This window comes from Vicugna pacos, chromosome 2 (assembly GCF_048564905.1).
Source record: "Vicugna pacos chromosome 2, VicPac4, whole genome shotgun sequence".
In the NCBI taxonomy this organism is placed as follows: Eukaryota; Metazoa; Chordata; class Mammalia; order Artiodactyla; family Camelidae; genus Vicugna; species Vicugna pacos.
Window position 1 is genome coordinate 72912773 of NC_132988.1, and position 18823 is coordinate 72931595.

General features: G+C 46.2%; 1 protein-coding gene across 7 annotated transcripts in view; it reads left to right on the forward strand.

Annotated features, from left to right (window-relative positions):
• SHROOM3 (shroom family member 3) overlaps positions 1-18823 on the forward strand; it is a 288650-nt gene that overhangs the window by 211922 nt on the left and 57905 nt on the right. Inside the window, exon 1 of one of the 7 annotated variants that reach the window (XM_072941993.1) lies at positions 633-943. The exons of 5 other annotated variants lie outside the window; for them this stretch is intronic. The gene's annotated coding sequence lies outside the window, so the exon portion shown is untranslated. Of the gene's footprint in view, positions 1-632; positions 944-6508; positions 6559-18823 lie in introns of those variants that run through there. One more of the 7 variants, XM_072942012.1, reaches the window with a different exon arrangement.

An 18823-nucleotide genomic window follows, 5' to 3' on the forward strand; every position in this document is an offset into this window, starting at 1 on the left:
GTCTGCAAAGCTGGTTCCAAAATCTCCTGAAGGACCACAGTTCATAACCACTGAAATGATCACCTGTCCTTCATCTAGAGATGATGCTCCTGGAAACAAAAGGACTGGGAAGGGAGGTTTCAACAGCATTAGCTGATCAGCAACAACCTGAGTCTGTCCGGTTGATTTATACTGAAAAAGGATACACGGAGAAAAACGATGGCTATTTTCCTGGTAATGTGAGCTTTTTCTTTTCTTTTCTTTTTTTTTAAAGCTGTGAACTTTTTACCTTGCTTCATTCATGCTTCATTTGATCAATTACTAACTGTATAGCCCCTGAAAAGCGAGAGCGCGGGCTTCTTGAAGTTGATACCTTGCTTTTGGATCCTTCTTCGTTTCAAAATGGGCGGGGAGGTGGAGTTAAGACACCTTTGTGAGTGCGAACCGATGAAGCAGAGCCTGAGAGTGTGTGTCTGTCCCCTGAACGCCACGAGGACCAAGGACGCGGACTGCGGAGGGGCGAGCGGAGCCCGACTCTCGCAGCCCGGAATCCGTTTTCAAACCTTCGGGAGCCAGCTCTGCCATTGACATGCAAATCCCGTCCTGAGCGCCCGGGCCAATCCGGGAGGCTTCCTGTGGGATTACCTGGTGGCGAGCGCCCGGCGAGCGCGGTCCCTCCGGCGCGGCCCCCGCGGCCGGGGAGGCGTGGTGGTCGGGCGCCCCCGCACCCTCCGGGCCCGGCGCGGGGATTCGGCCCCTCCGGCCGCGCGCCACAGGCCCGCCGCGCCGCGCCGCAGCCGCAGCCGCAGTAGCCCGGACGCCGCGGTGCAGGGCGCGGCCGAGCCGCCCATTGTTGAGCGCGGCCGAGCCCCGCCGGCGATGCCCGGCGCCGCCTCCTCGCAGCTGCGGCGAGATTTGAACTTGGCGTCGGCCCGAGCCCAGCGCGGCCCCGCGAGCGGCGATGGTGAGTGCGGTGCTCGGGTCCGCTTCCCCTGGCCCGCGGCCGGGGCGACGGGGCGCACTGCTTCCTTTGAGGAGGGAGGGCGGGGGTGCCCGCCGTCTGCTTTCTAAAGGGTGTCTATTTCGGTCCCCGCGGCGACTCTGGAAAACCCGGTCAGTGCGGATGGGCCCGCGGGCGGGCTTTCTCTGCCCGCAGCCGGCCTGGTGGGGGGCGGGGGAGTGGGTGGGTGGCGCGCTCCGAGGGTCTCCAGAAATTCCTGGGTCTTGGCCTTTTTTTTTTTTTTAATATTAAGGAAGCAGAAACTGCCACTTCAAAAGGAAAAGAACTGCAGATTATTGACAGCGTGAAAACTTTTCAGAAGAAATGATCTGTGAAATATTTTAATTTTGATAAATTACCTTCTCCGAGGGCTCCTACTGAGTGTAAAACCACTTGCCTTTCTTAATTTTACTAGATTTGTTTCTGTAGGAAATATCCCATTTTCAGGGGCATGCCTGCCCCTCCCCCCTTACACTTGTTCAAGAACTTAACGCAATTTTTGAAAAAGGTGTGTGCCACCGTCGTTTTGAAAAATTAATGAAAATGAACATATACCTGACACATGCTTTACTCTGAGTTGCCAGAGAGATAAAAGTGCATTGCTGAGGGGTTGGGGAGCGGTTATAAAATTTCAATACATTCTGCATCCGGTGGGGGTGGGGTGTGTCCGCCTCTCTCTCTGATGTATTTTGGCATTACTTTTGTTTGTTTTTAATTTAGTCGTAGTGTCGTTGTGGTGCACTTCTGTGCATAGAGCCTTTTGGACTGGGAGGAATGGGCGCCCATGACATACAATCTCCACGGAGAGATTGCAGCCAGACATTGGGGTGCAACAGGAAATCTTAGCACAGTGGCGTCTAAAGATAGTTCCATTTCTAATTAGTTAATATTTAAAGGCTAGTTAAATTATCATACATATGGCTAAATCGTCCCTCAAATCATCTCACCCTACCTTGGTTTACATCTTAATTAATTTTGATGGTTATTTTTGTCTTTTAAAAATCTTTTTTTTCCGGATCACAAAGTATGAATGATCATTGCAGAAAAGGTGGAATATACAAAACTAAGAAAGATGTAAACTGTTTATAACAGTAGCATTTACATTCTATATAACAATAACATTTACATTCTATATGCTAAGGCCTAGTTTTTCATAGAAGCCTAGTCATTTGAAAACTTTGCAACTAGGGACTTTTAAAAATTGCTGACAAACTTGGTTTAGGAGCTAAAACTAGGAATTGACCAGGAAATAAAATTGTACTTTAAAAAATGTGATAAACAACAGTAACTTTTTCACACGGTTCATGGGACAGAATTTATTGTGGCAATTTCTCTTGAGTCAGCTTCCCACATCTGCTCCCGACAAATGGTTTCTGTTTGTATAGTCTGTTTTGTAAATACATTTCTACCACGAAGGCAGAGTGCCCAAACACATACTCCTTTCCTGTGCTGGTAGCTAGGCTCATCGAGTTAATATTTTTATTGGTTTCTGCATCAGAACTTCCTTACCGTCCACTTGATAAAACCCTGGAGAAGGTTACCAAGGGATGTTGCAGAGAATTTACTTCCCTGGAGATTTTAAGAATAGGATAAGCATCCATCTGCCTAGGATGGCTTCAGTGCAGTACCATCTGGATAAAGGAAGGCTAAGCCACCTCTCTGAACCTCCAAAATGAGGAATTCTAAACAAATTTCAGTTCTCAGTAACCTGGGACCAACAGAAATACAGATTGCTCCTGAGCCCAGGGTGAGGTGAATCCCTGTTCTGATTTATGTACAACAAATAGTCTCCTTTGGTAAGAGAGATTTTAAATGATCCCTGGGACTTGCCAATCCTTTTCTATTGATAGAGAGCAAATCAATAATGATTTCTTTACCTTCTAAGAAGTTCTAGGTTGAATACAGTATAAGTTCTGTAACTTAAAGTAAATGAATGAATTGATTCATGGAAATTCAAAGTTCTGCCTCCTAAGAAGGCAGAAAGAGGGCTGTGTGTGTAATAAACCCTGGAGCTTAGGTTGGTGTTCCTGAGAGCTGTCTCCACTGGGGACCCAGCCTTCTTTTCAGTCTCCCATCCTGTGTGTTAAATCTGGTTACATTTTTACATACACATTTTACTTCCTCCTCAACATTTATTCTTAACTTTCCATGTAGAAACCAGTGTAGAAACCCAGGTAGTCCTTTTATCCAAACCATGTATTCCTATAACATCTGTTGGAGGCTGCTCCCCTGAACTACAGCTGTGGTGCTGTTTTCCTGGGGACTTTCAGAAGGGGGGGATTTCATGGGTTGCTGCTTCCTCTGCCCTCCTGTGTGACAGAAGTATCCTGTAATTCTAACCACTGTGTGACCTCAATTGCAGTCACACCTTCCTCCTTTTCTGTAGTGTCACTTGATCAAGAAAGCCAACCCCTTGTTCTCCCTGCAGGATCACTGGGAGGGGTTCACTTTCTAGGAAAGGTCATGTCAGAAAGAAAATGGGGAAGTCAGGAGTCTCTGGGCTGGGTGGTTTTTTTTACCTCTACCTCATATCCTTCAGCTTGTCATATTTCTCCACATGTGCCCAGCAGGTCTTCTTATGCCATGGTAACGCCCAGAGAAGGGATAGGAGTAGGAGCAATGGTGGCTCGTTTGTTCAACAAACATTTGCTCTGTGGGAGGTAGCCCAGCAACTGGAGATGGGTTCTCTGCCCTCTGGGAACTTGTCATATAAGGGGAGCAATCAAACATGTTAATAAGCTAGTGCCACTTTGAGGGAGTAGAGTACAGGGCTTAGGAACTTAGGTTTGTTGTGAAGTTAAACATACATCAACCCTGTGACTCAACACATCCACGCCTAGCTGTTAACCCAAGTTGATGAAAACAAAGGTCCACAAAATGATTTTTACAGAGCAGCCCCAGCAGCCTTATTCACAGTTGCCAACCACTGAGAACAACCCTCTGTCCATCAACAAGAAAATGGATAAATTGTGGTACATCCACGCTGACGGAATACTACTCAGCAATCGAAAGGGATGAACTTGTGATATACACAACAGCCTGGGCGAATCTCAGAACCATTCTGTTAAACTGAAAGAAGCCAGACACCAAAGACTAGACAAGCAGTTCTATTTTTGAAGTACTACAGGCAGAACTAATCTATGGCAGCAGAAGTTAGTGGTTGCTTCTGGGAGCCAGGGAGTTTGACTGGAAAGAGATAAAAAGAGACTTTCTGGTCTCTGGGAAATGTTCCGTGTCTTGATCTGTGTGATGGTTATACAATGATCAAACTACATCGAACTGAACAGTTAAGACACATGTATTTTCTTGTATGCAAAGCATTAGCTCAATTAGAAGAAGAAGAAGAATTTAAGTTCTAGAGATGAATGAAGGTATACATCCCATCTCTGCCTCTAGGTATGTGTCACCTTGGGCAAGTTATTAAATGCCTGTGAACCCGGAAACACTGGACAATAATAAAACAGCTCCTTCATAGGGTTGTTGTAAGGATCGAGTTAGATAATGAAAGTATTCTGCTTGGTAAGTACTCAATAAATGTCAGCTAATAATCCCATGTACTGTAATAAATACGTGGTGTTGGTGTTAGTGACACTTTTTGGGAAAGCCACTTCACTTATTTAAGATTATCAAGGATCTTGTAACATATTAACTGATATCCTTAGCATTATACGTATCTTCATTTTAATGGGTCCTTTCTCAAGGTAGTAGGGAATTTAAAGTTCTTGCCTACCTGATCAAAATACCACTGGGGCTTTGCTTTGCCAACAGAGGTAAACCTCAGCGAGAAGAAATACCTGCAAGGGAAGCCCTCTTTTTTTGAGGACTGATTAAATGATGGTAGTTAAGGCTAACTCCCAGACTAGGCTCACAGCATTTACAGAATTCAGGCGAAGGGTTTACATATTACATCCTCTTTCCAAAGATGTAGATGGAAGAGAAAAACCCTTGATCTCTGTGTCTAATTAATATTGTGCTTTTTTTGACACATGGAACTCTAATTTTCAGTAAAATACCTTGCACAGAGTGGTAAACATAAATAGTTAATCTTTTAAGCTTCAATTATTTACATTCAACAAAGTGTTTGGGAAAGACAATACATAGTTTGCCAACTCTAGCAGAGGCATTTTGTTGTTGGGTTGGTTTAATTCATTCAGTAAATATTTATCAAACATTAACTGAGAACATATCAGCCTCCGGGAATTCAGTGATGAATAAGACATTTTACACTCAAGGGTTCATAGGTGCCCTAACTGTGAGTGTGAATGTGTATCCACTTCTCCTGGAAATTTTTTCAGAGCAGAGGGCTCTGTCTTAGGCTAGTCTTGTTGGTTCTTTAAAAAGCCTCTTGCTTAAGATGGAGGTTTAAAATCCTGAGATTTTCCCTCTTTGTTGGTGCTATTTTCTTAAATATCAGAATTTCTTCTTTCTGTCTATACTTTAAAGTAACAACACCAAAATGGTCTTCTGTAAAGGCAGTGTAGTGTCAGGGAATGGTCTTAGCCTGTGGGGACAGAACCCCTGGGTTTGCATCTGAGCTCTGCTACCTCCTAGTAATTTAGGGTTCTTAAATTCTTTAAGCCTGAATTTTCTCATCCACAAAAAGGTGAATAAGTAATACTTTGAAAGAGGTATTAATCTGTATCAGATCAGGCTGTTATAAGGATTAAATGATAAAATACACATAAAAATAACTAGCCTGGCACCTGGCTAGTTAATTAATTTCTAATATTTATCAAGTACTTGCTAAGAGTCAAGCGCTGTCTGAAACTTGTATCTTCCTGACACTCCTGTGAAGTCGGCACTTTTATTATCCCCTTTTCAAGGAAACCCAAAACACAGAAGAGATTTAAATAGCTTGCTGAGGTCATGGAAGTGCCAGGACAGGAACCCCCCAAGATCTTGCATCTCAACCGAGGAGGTTCATAATGTCAGTTACTTATCCCTTTTAGGTAAAATTATTTTTGAGATTTAATTACCACAGGGAGAAAGGGACACCAGTGAGGGGGGCTAGGACCACCATTATGGGCTGCGTGCATGTGAACACTGGTGATGGAGAGTCGGTGCATCTTGAAATGGTTAATGGGTCTACTCTCTACCTTGTGGAGGGGGGCTTGCAGGAGAGGTGCTGATGTACATGTCAGGGTCTTTCCCCTGCCCCTCAGAAGTCTTCCTGTCAGCCCTCCCTCCAACACTGCCCATCATCCCCTACCCTAGTGACTCCAATTAAGAAGTCAAGGTGTGAACAAAAAATGTGGGCAACAAGCACCTGTTAGGATTTGCCTCGGTTTTGTGGAAGCCGTGTGGGGATTGACGTAAATGTGATATTATCGTGGTCTCCACCAGGAAGGCAGAGTGAGATGTGCGCCCCAGACCCCTGAAAGTAAGAGGACCAGGAAACTGTTACCCTGGAAGATTTTTGTATTCTCCATTTCCGTGGTGTTTCCTCGACTGCCTGGTTCTAGAGAACCCTGAGTTAGAAGTTTAAGAATAAATCCCAAGAACCCGACTGAATTCATGAAGACATACAAAGTCACACTGACCAATTTATTAAAATAATGTGCAGATACCTCGGAGAGGGGGTACGTAGTTAAATAACAGCTTTCCTGTTTAGATATGAGCCTTTTCACTTCATACCCACCCCGCCCCGCCCAAGTACTGGTTTTTGTGCGGAGGCTCTGTATTAACGTTCTCAACATCCACGCTTCTCCTCTGCAGCGAGGCTAGACAGGCAGAACTTCAGGACCGTTTCCTCAACCATCCAGTGGTTCCAGGTCTGCTTAAGGAACACCCCCCCCGACCCAAGAAGTCCCCCAGCCTGCAGAGTGGGGACCTCTGGAGGAGATGTGCTGAAGCCAGGGGTCATGGGAGGAGTCCCTTTGCAAAGTGCTGCTTGTATTTGAAGGAATGTCACCATGTACCAGTTTTGTTCATCCAAGTAAGCCTCATTATCTTGGGGCAAAATCCCTGGCGGATGAAATTCTTGGGGTTCTGCTCTCTGAGGGGGAGAAAAGAAACCTGCAGGGATCTTGGCTCCTTGGTTGTCCCTGACCCCTCAAGGCTGCTTGGCTGCGTGCAAGCTCCACAGCCTTTTAGTCTGATCTACAATAGCTCTGCTAGAGTCTGGAGAATCGCAGGACTGTCACTTGAAGTCCCCCTCTGCCTCTTCACCATTGCCTCCAGCCTCTTTCCCTCAACTTTAAGCCCTTTGTGTTGGTTGCCATGGTTACCTCTTCACCACTAGCAGCTGGAATTCCATAGTGAGAGGAGGCTGCCTCCCCACTGAGCCAGGTCTGGCTGGGGCGGAGGCCACCAATCTGCCGCTGGGGTCACAGTCCAGTACCTTCTCTTTGTCATGGATTCTGTACCCTTCCCAGGGTTGGCATGCTGGCGAGAGAGTGGCAGGGGAGACCAGGGCTGTTGTCCAGTGCACAGGGTATCTCCTGCCCTCAGCTGGCCTGGCTGCCCTGTGATCTGCCCGCTGCCGCTTCCTCTGGATGTTGGTGCCCAGGGCAGGAGGGCAGGACCTGCTCCGCCCAGTCAGATAAAAATGACCACTCACTTCCCCACCTGCTTTCCCATCGGCTTTTATGCCCAATACCATCTGTTTATGCATAGTTGATGCAAACAAGGCTGTGGTCTGGAAGGATCTGGTACCCAAGGCAGGTTTTCCTCCAGCCTGGAAGAGCAGGCAGGAACAGGAAACTGGGGGACAGTGGGGAGACCTGAGGTTTAAGAGAGCAGTGTGAGAACACAGCTAGCTCAGAGTTTGTCAAGAAGCTGATCCTTCAGGTACTGTTTAAGGCCTAAATTTCTTCTCATTTGGGCTGCCATTGGCTCCAGCACTAAAACAGGAATTGTAAACCCGGGGGAAAATTAAGCAGGCCGGGTGGTGAGAGCAGGGAGCAGCAGTCACCAGTAGAAATGGCCCCAAGCCGCCACTCCTGAGGAAGCCAGTGCTGGGGGAATGGTGCTCTTCCTGGGATCCGGCAGCTCGGTTTTCACGGTTGTGAACAAGGTTAAGGGCATGCTTTGGAGCTTTTATAATATGTCGGGTCCTGGCTTGACCACTTTCTTTGTGATCTTGAGCAGCTTATTTGAATTACTCCATGCCTCAGTTTCCTTTTCTGTAAAAGAGGGCGAACACTTCATAGGGTTGTTGTGAGGATTGAACTTGTAACGTAAAAATACTTTGTAAAGCCCAACACAGGTGCCAATTTGTAATATTTTGAAGTGATGTTTTGAGGGTGCCATGCGAAGCGAAAGACAGATTTTTGTTCCGCTTTTCTGTTACGTATGTCAGTGGGTCCACAATTCCCTGGAGAGGATAAGATAGTGTTGGGGTAAGTAGGGACATACAGGATTAAGAAAAAGAAAAGGAAAAGAACTCTGGATTGTATTACACTAACCCTATAGGAACCAAGGGAACAGTGATGGAGCTGAGTAGAAACTTAGCCAATGGAGCCATAGTTACAGACACCTTGTAAAGGTGCATTGTAAACCACAAACGATGACTTTTCCACAAATTGACTGCAGTTCGATACCTTCCCTTCCATTTAAACTGTGCTTCTGAAGAATTTAAAGCAACAACCAGGGGAAAGCTTGGGAGACAGAGTCCCACTTTGGGTGATAGCAAAGGTTGGAAACATCTAGGTTTGAGATTTGGAGGCATTTAAATAGCATGGAATGTCTATTATCTACCGTAAAAAGCAGAACGAATCTCGGATATTGTGGACACAAATGCAGTTGGCACGAGCTTAAAAAAAGTGCATGTGAGCTTCTTTCTAAGACCCAATAATCCTCTCGGGCAAAGTAAGGATTAGGCTTCTCTCACAAACAAGGGGGTGAGTTCATTTTTGCTAAGATTCCTCGGCTGATGCCAAATTTAGCAAGGGACCTATTTTCTCCCGATGAATGACCATCTCCGTTTACATTTTTCATGTCCACCCCTCTTCTCTAGGCAGGTCTAGGACAGGAGCAGCTTATTTGCATGTATATGGGAGAGAGAAACTCTGTTCCCCGAGACACCCTTGTGATCCCAGGGACCTTCCAGAGCCAGAGCTTCTCCACCCACTCCCGCCTGCAGGAGGGCAGGGGTCTCTCTTCCCAGAGCCTGAGATGAGAGGACTCTGGTGGCTCAAAAAAACTGGGTCCAAACTCATTACTGTGTTTTTCAAACAGCCAGGCAGTTACATTTACTGATCACGGCCCCTGCCCAGTGCCTGAGGCTTCCTCTGGTGAGAAAAGGCCCCCAGGAGAATTCCTCAGGCTAATTCTGTCAGCTTTGATGCTCCAGGAACCATTTCTTTCGCACCAGTTGCTGGGCCCTCTGTGCCTGTCTGTTCCTAACGGGCCTAAGTAGTGCCCCATATTTCCTGCATTTATATGCAAAAAACCTCCACAGTGGAGTTAAATGTATACCCCTCCCCAAATGCTTTAGACATTTGCAGTTTTGTAAGGACTTCTAGAGCTCATCATTACACCAGCATCCTGTCACACCCCTTGGGTGACTCCCCACATCCATCTCACAGAGACCACTTGGGTTGAATGGTAATTGGTATCAGGCTCCTGAGGTCTCACAGTAATGTCACCAGGCAGACAGTACTCTGTTCCCTGTTTCCAGTTGAGGTCCTGAGGCTTACATGGAATCGTGGCCAGGGACTGGCGGAGCACAGACTGGAACCAGGTTGGTCTGGCTCCAAATTCTGCGTGTGTCTCTCCGGCAAGACCGGAAGTCAGAAATTGTCTTTTATTCCGCACAGATTCCAACTTGGAGGCTGCGTGTAGAAAGTGCTCGTCACTGGTGGGTGGAGATACTCAAGAAACTTTTCTCACTTGGGATTTGTCACTGATGCCCTTTTTTCCACCTTGGCTCATAGACAGTTAAAGGTAAAAGGAGCCTTAAAAACTCGAAAGTTCACCTGTATCACCCCAGTGCAGGTCTCCAGGCTCTTGGTCCAGTGCTATTTCCCTCTATAAGAGCACATGTGTATATGGCCATTTTTGATGTCTATTTAGCCATCCAAACTCTTTTTTTCCTAATGTTTTGTGGTAGTCAAGGCAGGATGTATTACCAGATCTATTTTCCTGTCTTACTTCCACCTTGTCGCTTCTTTTTTTTCATAATTGACATTTTATTGGTTGTTTTGAGGATCAGTTCACAGATGTTTCAATTTGTACACAATTCTTAACATATATAACAAAAAAATAAAAAGTCATGAGGTTGTGATTCTTTTCTGAACAGTTATTCCTGTGACTTCCCAGCTTAAAATTTGGAGGCACATTTTCCTTAACAGAATATTAGGTACCAGTATCTTTAAATGTTGATACGCTGTTATATATAAGTTTCCACTAATTCACAGTTTAATACCATAGACCCTACACATTCAAATTTCAACTGTTAACAGCATATTAAGAAAGTTACTAAGAAAACTGGGCTACCACTACCAGAGATGTTACAGAGTGCACAGGATTCTGACAAGGAGAGCCAGGATCAAGGAGTGGTTGGCTTTAGGAAACAATTCACCAAAAACAACATGGAAAGAGAAGTAATCGGAAGTGTTCAAGACATAGTAAATGCACAGCTGACTCTAAATTGCCGTGTAGTATGCTTTGTATTATAAGATATAAAAACTACTATATGGATGTTAAGCTGACACCTAAGACAATCAAAGCCCCCCATATTCAATATCCCACTGTTTTCTGGTTATACCAAAAAAATAAACAACCAGCAAATGATCTCACCTCTTTAAAAAAAAAAAAAAAGACATTTACACTTTAAAAAATGAATGAGTGGGATTCCCTCCTTCTTAAAAATGTTTCTGCTTAAAAACTTGCATTTACAAAATAGTTGATAAAAATGTTCCTCCGGATTGTACAAGAAGGGAGACAGGGGGGCCAGTGATAAAACCCAGTGTGTGATATTAATCAGACTTGGCGGCTTTCTCTCCTGCTTCATCAGAGGCTGTGCTCGCCTCGTTTTCAGTTTCCTGTTTCCTGCAGGTAAAGCTTCTTTAGTCTCTTGGTTAGCCACTGCGGCGTGTTTTCCTTTTGCTCCCCTTTTCCCTTTTGTTTGCAATTTTTTGTCTGAAGACTTATCCTTTCCTGCCACCCTTTTTAGCTTCATTTCCAGTTTTGCAGAAACAGGTTTAGCTGACAACCTCACCGATCTCCTTTTGGGCTCCGTCGCCACCACCAAGCTGACCTTGTTCTTGGGCATCTTGGCTGCAGGGCGGGCGCCTGCCTGGTGCCTTCATCAAGCAGGGCTGCCTGGGTGCTGCCGCTCCTCCCACTGCCACCAGAGCTGCTAGGATCCCCACAGTGTCGCTTCTTGTCCTCTTTCTCTCTTGCTAGTCTCACCTCTAGTAGATCCTCTCCAGTTTGCTTTCCTGAAGATCATCACTGGTACTACACCATGCAGTGTGGTTAGGAGAGGAAGGTCATAGAAATTTGGACCAGGACATCTTCATGTCTGTTTTACCAGCTTTGCAAGCCTAGTGCCTAATCCATTGTGTGGTCCATGGTTGATCCTTAGTGATGGTTGATAGAGTGAGTGAATGATTGGGCTGGGTACAGAAGTGTGCTCTTGAGTCTCAGCACGAAGCATGTCCTCTATCATTTCAGCAGTGTGACCAGTGTTAGGAAGGTCCAGGTCAAGAGCAGGTATGCAGGCTAGATGGCAAGGATTTGGGGAGCCTTTCAAAATCTGGGCTCAACATTTCTCTAGGCTGAGGGACATTTGGGCTAGGGACAGAGAGGGGACCTTTCTGAACTTCAGTTACTTTCCACTTTCTTCTGAAGAAGCTTTCCCTTTAAAGAAGCTTTGGTATTGTTTGTCACCTGTGTCAGAGGACTTTTAGGATTGTAGACTCCAAAGACAATTGGAAATGAGAGACGGGGAATGTGAAAGTTAGATTTGGGGACCCTGGCTTCATGTGCCCGTCATGGCACTTACAAGTCCTGAACTCAAGCAAGTGACTGTCCCTCTACAAGGCTGTCTCTACACCTGTTAATGGAGATAAATAAAACTGCTCAACGTGCCCTTTAGGGTTGTTATGAGGACCAAATGGGCTAATGCACCGAAGGTACTTTCATACTATAATGAATGATATTAAAGTAAGGAATTATTATGATTCTTGGGGAACACTAGGGAGAGAGAGGGTGGGAGGGAAGAAAGACAGAGTCCTCACTTTCTTAAGACAGATTCATCTCCCTCTACTGATACTGGTTTCCCAGAAACCCTACTTCCTCCAGGCTCCCAAAGTAAACTCCACCACCAGCGTGAAGTCTTTCCACTGCCCAAATGTGCTCCCAGGACAGATACATCCACTGCCATTTCCCGACAGAGATTTTCCTTGAAAAATATGGAGAAATTAGACTCAGACTCATTCTCATAAGGAAAAAAATAAAGCTAATTTTACTTTTTCTGATAATTAAAATAATAAATGTTAACTGCAAACAATTTGCAAGATAGAGAAAAAGGGAAGGAAAAGATTATCCATAGTCCTTTCATCCAACAGTGGCAGTTTGGTACCTTTGCTGGTCTTTTGTCTTCATGCATATCTCTTTGTCTCACATGAAGGGCAGAAGGGTCCCGTGACAGATATGCCAGGCGTGTGTGGCTTGGGCTGTGGCTGACGCCTAAGAAAAACGTATGCAAAGCCCAGGGATCCTCAGAGGCACTTAATGAGGGGTGGCGTGGTCTCTGGCCAGACCTCTTTCTATTTATTTTGTTGCATTTTGCTTTCTTTAGCTGTAAAACGAGGATCATCACTGTCTCAGATGATAAGAAGATAACAATAGCTTTTGAAAGCACAGTATCTGGGTACATACCACGTGCCCAGTAAATGTACATTTCTCTTCTGTTGGGAAGAAGCGAACCCTTATTGCCAGGCACTGAGTGCTTTGCACATGTTAATTCACGCAAACCTCACGACTACTCTTTGATGTGAGTACTGTGATTATCCTTATTTTATAGAGGAGGAAACCGGGGCACAGGAGGTTAAGTGACCTGCCCCGAGCCAGACGCCTACTGGATGACAGAGCCAGACTTAGGAACCTGAGAAGCTGGCTGAGAATCTGCATTGTTCGTTCAAGTTCTCCAGCCAGCCACTTACTGGAGGTGCTTTAAGCTCAGGCTCTGAGTGTTTGTAGCTAGGGCTGTCCGCCCGACTTTAACCATAAGCCCTTGCATGAGGGCCCTTGGTTTTCTTATGTACTTGCCCTGGGCGAGCTATGTCATAGGGCCCAGTGAGCAGAGGGATTGAAGTCAGAAGTAAATCTGGAGCAGATGAAATCTTTAATAGGTAAGTGAAAAGATCTGCTAGTCATTAGGCTTTTTCCTCTATCCACCCTTTTCCAGAATTCATGCAAGGTTGACATAGAGGTCATTGGCTCAGATCTGGAGATAGTTAGGCTTATGGTTTCAGAAAGAATCAGAAACATGCTGGATGTCAGTGGTGTAAATTGTACACATGGATCCATTTGGGAGGGTTCAAGGGAAATCAAGTGAGAAAAGGCGTTGGCAAGAGGAGCCGGAGGAACAGCTGGGCACAGGAGTGAGACATACAAAGCACATCCCTGCATGGCTGAAGGGTTGTGTACGGCCCTCCTGTAATAACCAAGCTGCCGACTGAGGTGGGTGAGCAAAGGAAGAGGTTTTAAGGACAGGTAAATGGCATGCCTATGATGGAAAACACCTGACAGGATACAGGCCTGAGGGAATACAGAGCAAGATTCTCAGATGGTAAATAATGATTTATAAAACAAGAAAAGAGAGTAATGAAGAGACAGTGACCCAGAAGGTTAAGTCTAAATAAATATGTAGGTACCAAAAGGTCAGGAGTAGGAACAAGGGGCTTTTAAAGAAAGGGTAGTTCATTGAGAATGTCTGTGAAGCCTTCGATTAATGCCCAGTCTTCAGAAAATGAAGAACAGGTTAGGCAAAAACAGAATCCTGAGCCTAAGGGGATCAGTTCTTAAAATCTTCCTCCAGACACTGGAAAAATAAAAAATTCAAGCCCTCCCCGCCTCCAGGAGACTGAAGGGGAAAGTGCTGGGGAGCCCAAGGTGACGACTCGAGAGCCTGCTCATGGGGTGGAGGGAAGCTAGGGCCGGCTTCCTGCGTGATGGACGCGGAGCGGGACAAAAAGAAAACAGAAACACAGGAAAGCACAAACAGGACTTTTCATGAAGCAAATTATGAAAATGATTACTTGTAAGCACCCGGCCTAAATCCAGAGGCATTTCTCAAAAGGGCTCTGAGGACACTTTAGTCCTGTATAAATGTGCTTCTGTCTGCTTAATCTCAAAAAGCATTCTAGCTGCTTCAAAATATAAGGCGGCAAAACTGCGGGGAGCTGTGCCAGCGCTTTGTCCAAGGGCTTGGCCACAGTCCCCCAACACTGGTCCTCTCTACTCCACGAAAGCCAGCTGCTGCTGACACGGACCAGAAGTTAGAAGTGAATTCTACTTTCACAAAGAAACTGGCTCACAACCTCGTATAGAGAGTGACTGAAAGAAAAGAGATCCCACCTTCCCCAAATGTGTATTGTAAACATGCAATGGCTTTTCAAGTTTAAGGGCCTAGAGCTCCACTTGGGATGCATCACACAATTGTTCCCTTTACAGTCAACCACGATTCATTCTATAAATCTGTATTGTGTGCCTACTGTGAGCCGCTCGCTGTCCGAGGCCCTGGGTATGGAGGTGTTTAAAATCACAAAATGAAGAAAAGCCAGCCGTGGGTCCTGACCTTGTAGAGCTTACTGGCCTGCAGAGGAAGCAGACCGTGCAGAAGTGATCATTTGCACGTGGCCCTCAGTGCGACGAAGGGGAGACCTGGTGCCGGGAAGACTGTTTGTGGTAGAAGAGGCGGTCTCTGAGGAGGTGATGTTCCACCTGGGACCAGCAGGCTGAGGAGGAGCCAGCTGTGAACGAGAAAGTGCCTGCCACCTCTGTAAACAAAGGATGCTGCTGACATCAAGTCATCAGCCAGGACCACTACCCCCTTCCCCCCAGGGTGAGCAACTCAGGATGGAAAGAACAGGATACTGGCCCCAGATAGCTAGGTGCACATCAAAGGAATGATTTCAGTGAGCCCAGACTTTGGCACCTGCCCATACATAGAAAAGCATCAAATCCCCTAACTTGACATGTCTCGCTTTCTTTGATTAACAATAATCTTTTGATGTTCTGACCACCTGGTCTTTACCGCAAAAGCTCCTACGTATCCTGACTCCTCCCTGCCTCTTTGGAGTGGTCTCTCAGAGCAGTCCTAGAGGCTGTCACCCCAGGCTTAAGTCCTCAGACATGTCCGCTGAGTAAAATATAACTCAACTTTTAGGTTGTGCATTTTTTTTTTCAGTCAACACAGCCAAGTGAAGAATTAGGAGGAAGACTTTTCCAGGTGGAGGGAACCGCATTGTAGGAGTGAAGAGCTTGGTGGCCTTGGGGCACTCAGGGCAGGCCACTGAGGACAGACCGAGTGAGAGGGGAGATGTTGAAAGTGGGGCAGGAGCCGGGGCACTCGAGGCCTCGCAGCCAGGTTAAGGAATTTGGGTTTCCTCCAAAGTGCACAGGAAGCTACACAAGTCTTATTAGAAGATGGCAGTAATCCACTTACATTTTTTAAAGGTCACCAGTGCTGGCTTCTGGGTAGGCGCTGGGTTGGAGTGGGGACAGGAGTGGATATGGCTGGTGAGAATGCTGTTCCCTCCTGGGCAGAACACAATAGAAAGGACGAAATTGCTGATTCTCAGAACCAAGGTTGTAACTGTCCATGCTGAGGAGATAGGAGCCCCTGTCCCCCCAGCCCCATTTAAACTCAGTAGAAACCAGCAGCTCAAGGGATCTGGAGGGACCAGGTTATCAGGCCCAGCCCAGCTCCTGACATCTGTCACTCTGCTTCCCCCCGTCCTCCCCCATTTTTCACAGTGTTCAAGAGAACTGCGGGAACAGGACAATCTGGAACCTTTTCTTCAGTGTTGGCTGCAGCTCAGCTCAGAAAGCAGTTAAGGACTGTATTAAAATGCCAAATAGTAAAGCAATCAGCATGTGTATTCAGGAGTTACAAAAACTGGGGAGGAGATACGAATGTATTCATCAGAGGAAGTAGAAATAGGTAGGTGGTTGGCCTGGATTTCTTGTTTCTTAACTCTCTGGCAAGGAAAGATGACACTGGGATGTGGATCAATCACTGTTTTAGCCCCTGCTGAATCCTCTCAAATCAGCTGTGATTCCTGCTTCCACACTCGGAGTTTGTGATGTTGAGAGTTCGTGATCTCTTGGAGAACAGCCGGAAACAATATTTTTTAAAGCCCTCCAAAACATCCCATAAGTTTTGGCAGCAAGAGTGACAATGGAAGTTTTTTCATTAGAATGTATGCATTTAAAAATGTTTATTTGTTGTCCGGGTTATTCCAGAAAGTGTTTAAGGCAGAAAAGGTGTGCACTGGGTGCTGGTGATTCTTCCTGCATTCCTTCTAGCCTGTTTCCTCCTTGGTGTAGGGCTCCCAGACAGCCCACTCAGGAGCCTCAGGAGCCAGCCCATCCAGGGAGGCTATCCTGTGACTTAGCCTGGGGACTGCAGTCAGCAACATGCAACACAGGTTTTATGAACCCTCACACCCAGTAGTTAATCTCAGCTGGTCCCCTGGAGGTTGGTAGATGGCCTGGAGGGCAGTGCTGGCACTGATCTCTGCTAGGGCTGAAAAGAATAATGCATTGAAAAGCCTTAAAAAGAAGAGACAGTCTCATGTTCCTTCTCCTTCCGTCTCTTTCCTATTTGCCTGGTCTTCCCACCAGCCCTTCCCTCCAACAGCCTGTACCCCAGACTTTCTGCCCTTCAGGCCTCCCAGAGAGGGGATGGGGCAAGGAAAAAGAAAAGGGCTCAGCCATTGTGCAGAAAGGAGGGAGCCAACAATTGTGGTTTACGCAAAAAAAAAAAAAGGAAGTTATTAAATGCCGCAAAGCTGTTGTGAAAGCCCAGACCTGGCCATTAGTGTCCCCCCAGCAGACAACATCAGGGTCTGGAGCAGAGTTGGAAAGGCAAGCTGTCTGTCAGGATGGATTATACCAATGGCGGTCTTAGATGTGCTGTTTACATTTGTGTCATCGTTATGTTCATGGATTTGATGATGAGATGCCTTTGAATATATTTTCCACTTCAGCTTAAGCCAGATGGCCTTTGGGGTTGGTGTGCTGACGGTTGTAGGAGAAATCCTAATTGAAGACCACATGATGAATTCTGCAAAAGGCTTTGATGTGTTAACTCTGGACAAGGCTCTCCCCACTATTATTTCCAGCATAAATTAGGTCTCTTTAGTTGTGTCTGTTTTACATGACATCTTAGCTGAAAGGAACTCTAAAATGAAGGTACTGTTGAAGACAATAATGGAAATAATTTGTTAATTAAGCACATGCCCCATGTGGAGGAAGTATGCCAGACAGTTAATAGACATTATCTAGAAACTTTATAGCAACTCTGTAGGATACGTATAATAATAGTGGCTCATTTGCGGAGTGCTGAAAATGTTGCAGACTCTATTGTAAGTGCTTTACCGGAATTAGTTTAAGTTTCTCAATGACCCTCTGAAAGCCATTGTGCCTTTGTACCCATTTCAGAGATGAGAGAACTGAGGCACAGAGAGGTCAAGGTCACAGAGCTGGTCAGTGGTAGGGCCAGGGCCAGGCTCCCAGCATTGTGTGCTCTGCCTCTTATTTTCACATTACTGACAAGGAGAGCCTGAGGCTCAGTGTTCACTTGCCCAGTGTCATTCAGCTCACAAGTGACAGAACCTCAACCAGGTCTTCAAACTTCACTCCAGGGTAATACTGAATATATTCAAAGCCAGGAATCTTAAATTTGGTGAGAAAAGTAATGTAACAAAGGAAGTGATGGCACTCAGGTAAAACTAAGGTAAAGTTTTAGTCCCTGCTGACTCTCTGATCATCTCCCTCCTGAAATACAAAGAAATCAACACCATTTGTTATCCCACCAGTCTCAGCCAAGGCTTGTGCAGAGGAGAGACAGAAGGCATGGTACCTTCTACAGATTCCTGCTTCTAGGACGGGGTGCAAGGGCTACCAGTCGGTTCTCCAAGGCTTAGAAAGATCCTCAGAGACAGACATTGAAAACACACCACTGGTACCCAGCGTGGCAAACCCGCTCTGAGCCTGACACAGGGGACAGTCTGCTCAAGAGGAGGCCCTGAAGGTGCAGTCGGGGTGTTTGGACATTCAGGAGCCAGGACCCTCCTAAGGGTGCATCTGTTCCTGTGGCGGACCGCGTTGGCCACTCGGGGCTTAACATTTTTCTCAGACTCCCTGGGAGTATGGAGGACAAGATTTATGGGAATGGTGTGGGGGGCCGGGGGTGGAGGGTGGATTGAAACGGACACACAAAAGGCTTGCCTCCAGCGCAGCGGAATCTAAACCATCTGAAATAGCTCGGGCTCAAGAGTTGGCATGTGCTTCTGAGCTGCCACCCACTGCACAGAGCGAGGGCCGCTGCACTCGGAGATCGCTCTCCGTACAGCGAAACCAGCGGGGACTTGTCTCAGGGAGCCACTTCTTCTGACAATTTGCCTTCGTGAGTCCAGTTTTTCACTTACAATAGATACTGAAATATAGGAGGGTTCACCTTGATCATAGTTAATAATCTTCCTTCTCTCTTGGCTGGAAAAATCTGGTCTTCTCCAATTGGGAAGTGTATGTTATTGTTTCACAGAAACACAGGAGAGGATGGAGACCCTCATTCACCTTCCTTGGGGCAGAGCACCGGGGTGGGTGCAGGCTTAGCCCTCTGCACTTAGCTGTGCTGCTGTGGCTCCGGGCTTCTTTCTCATT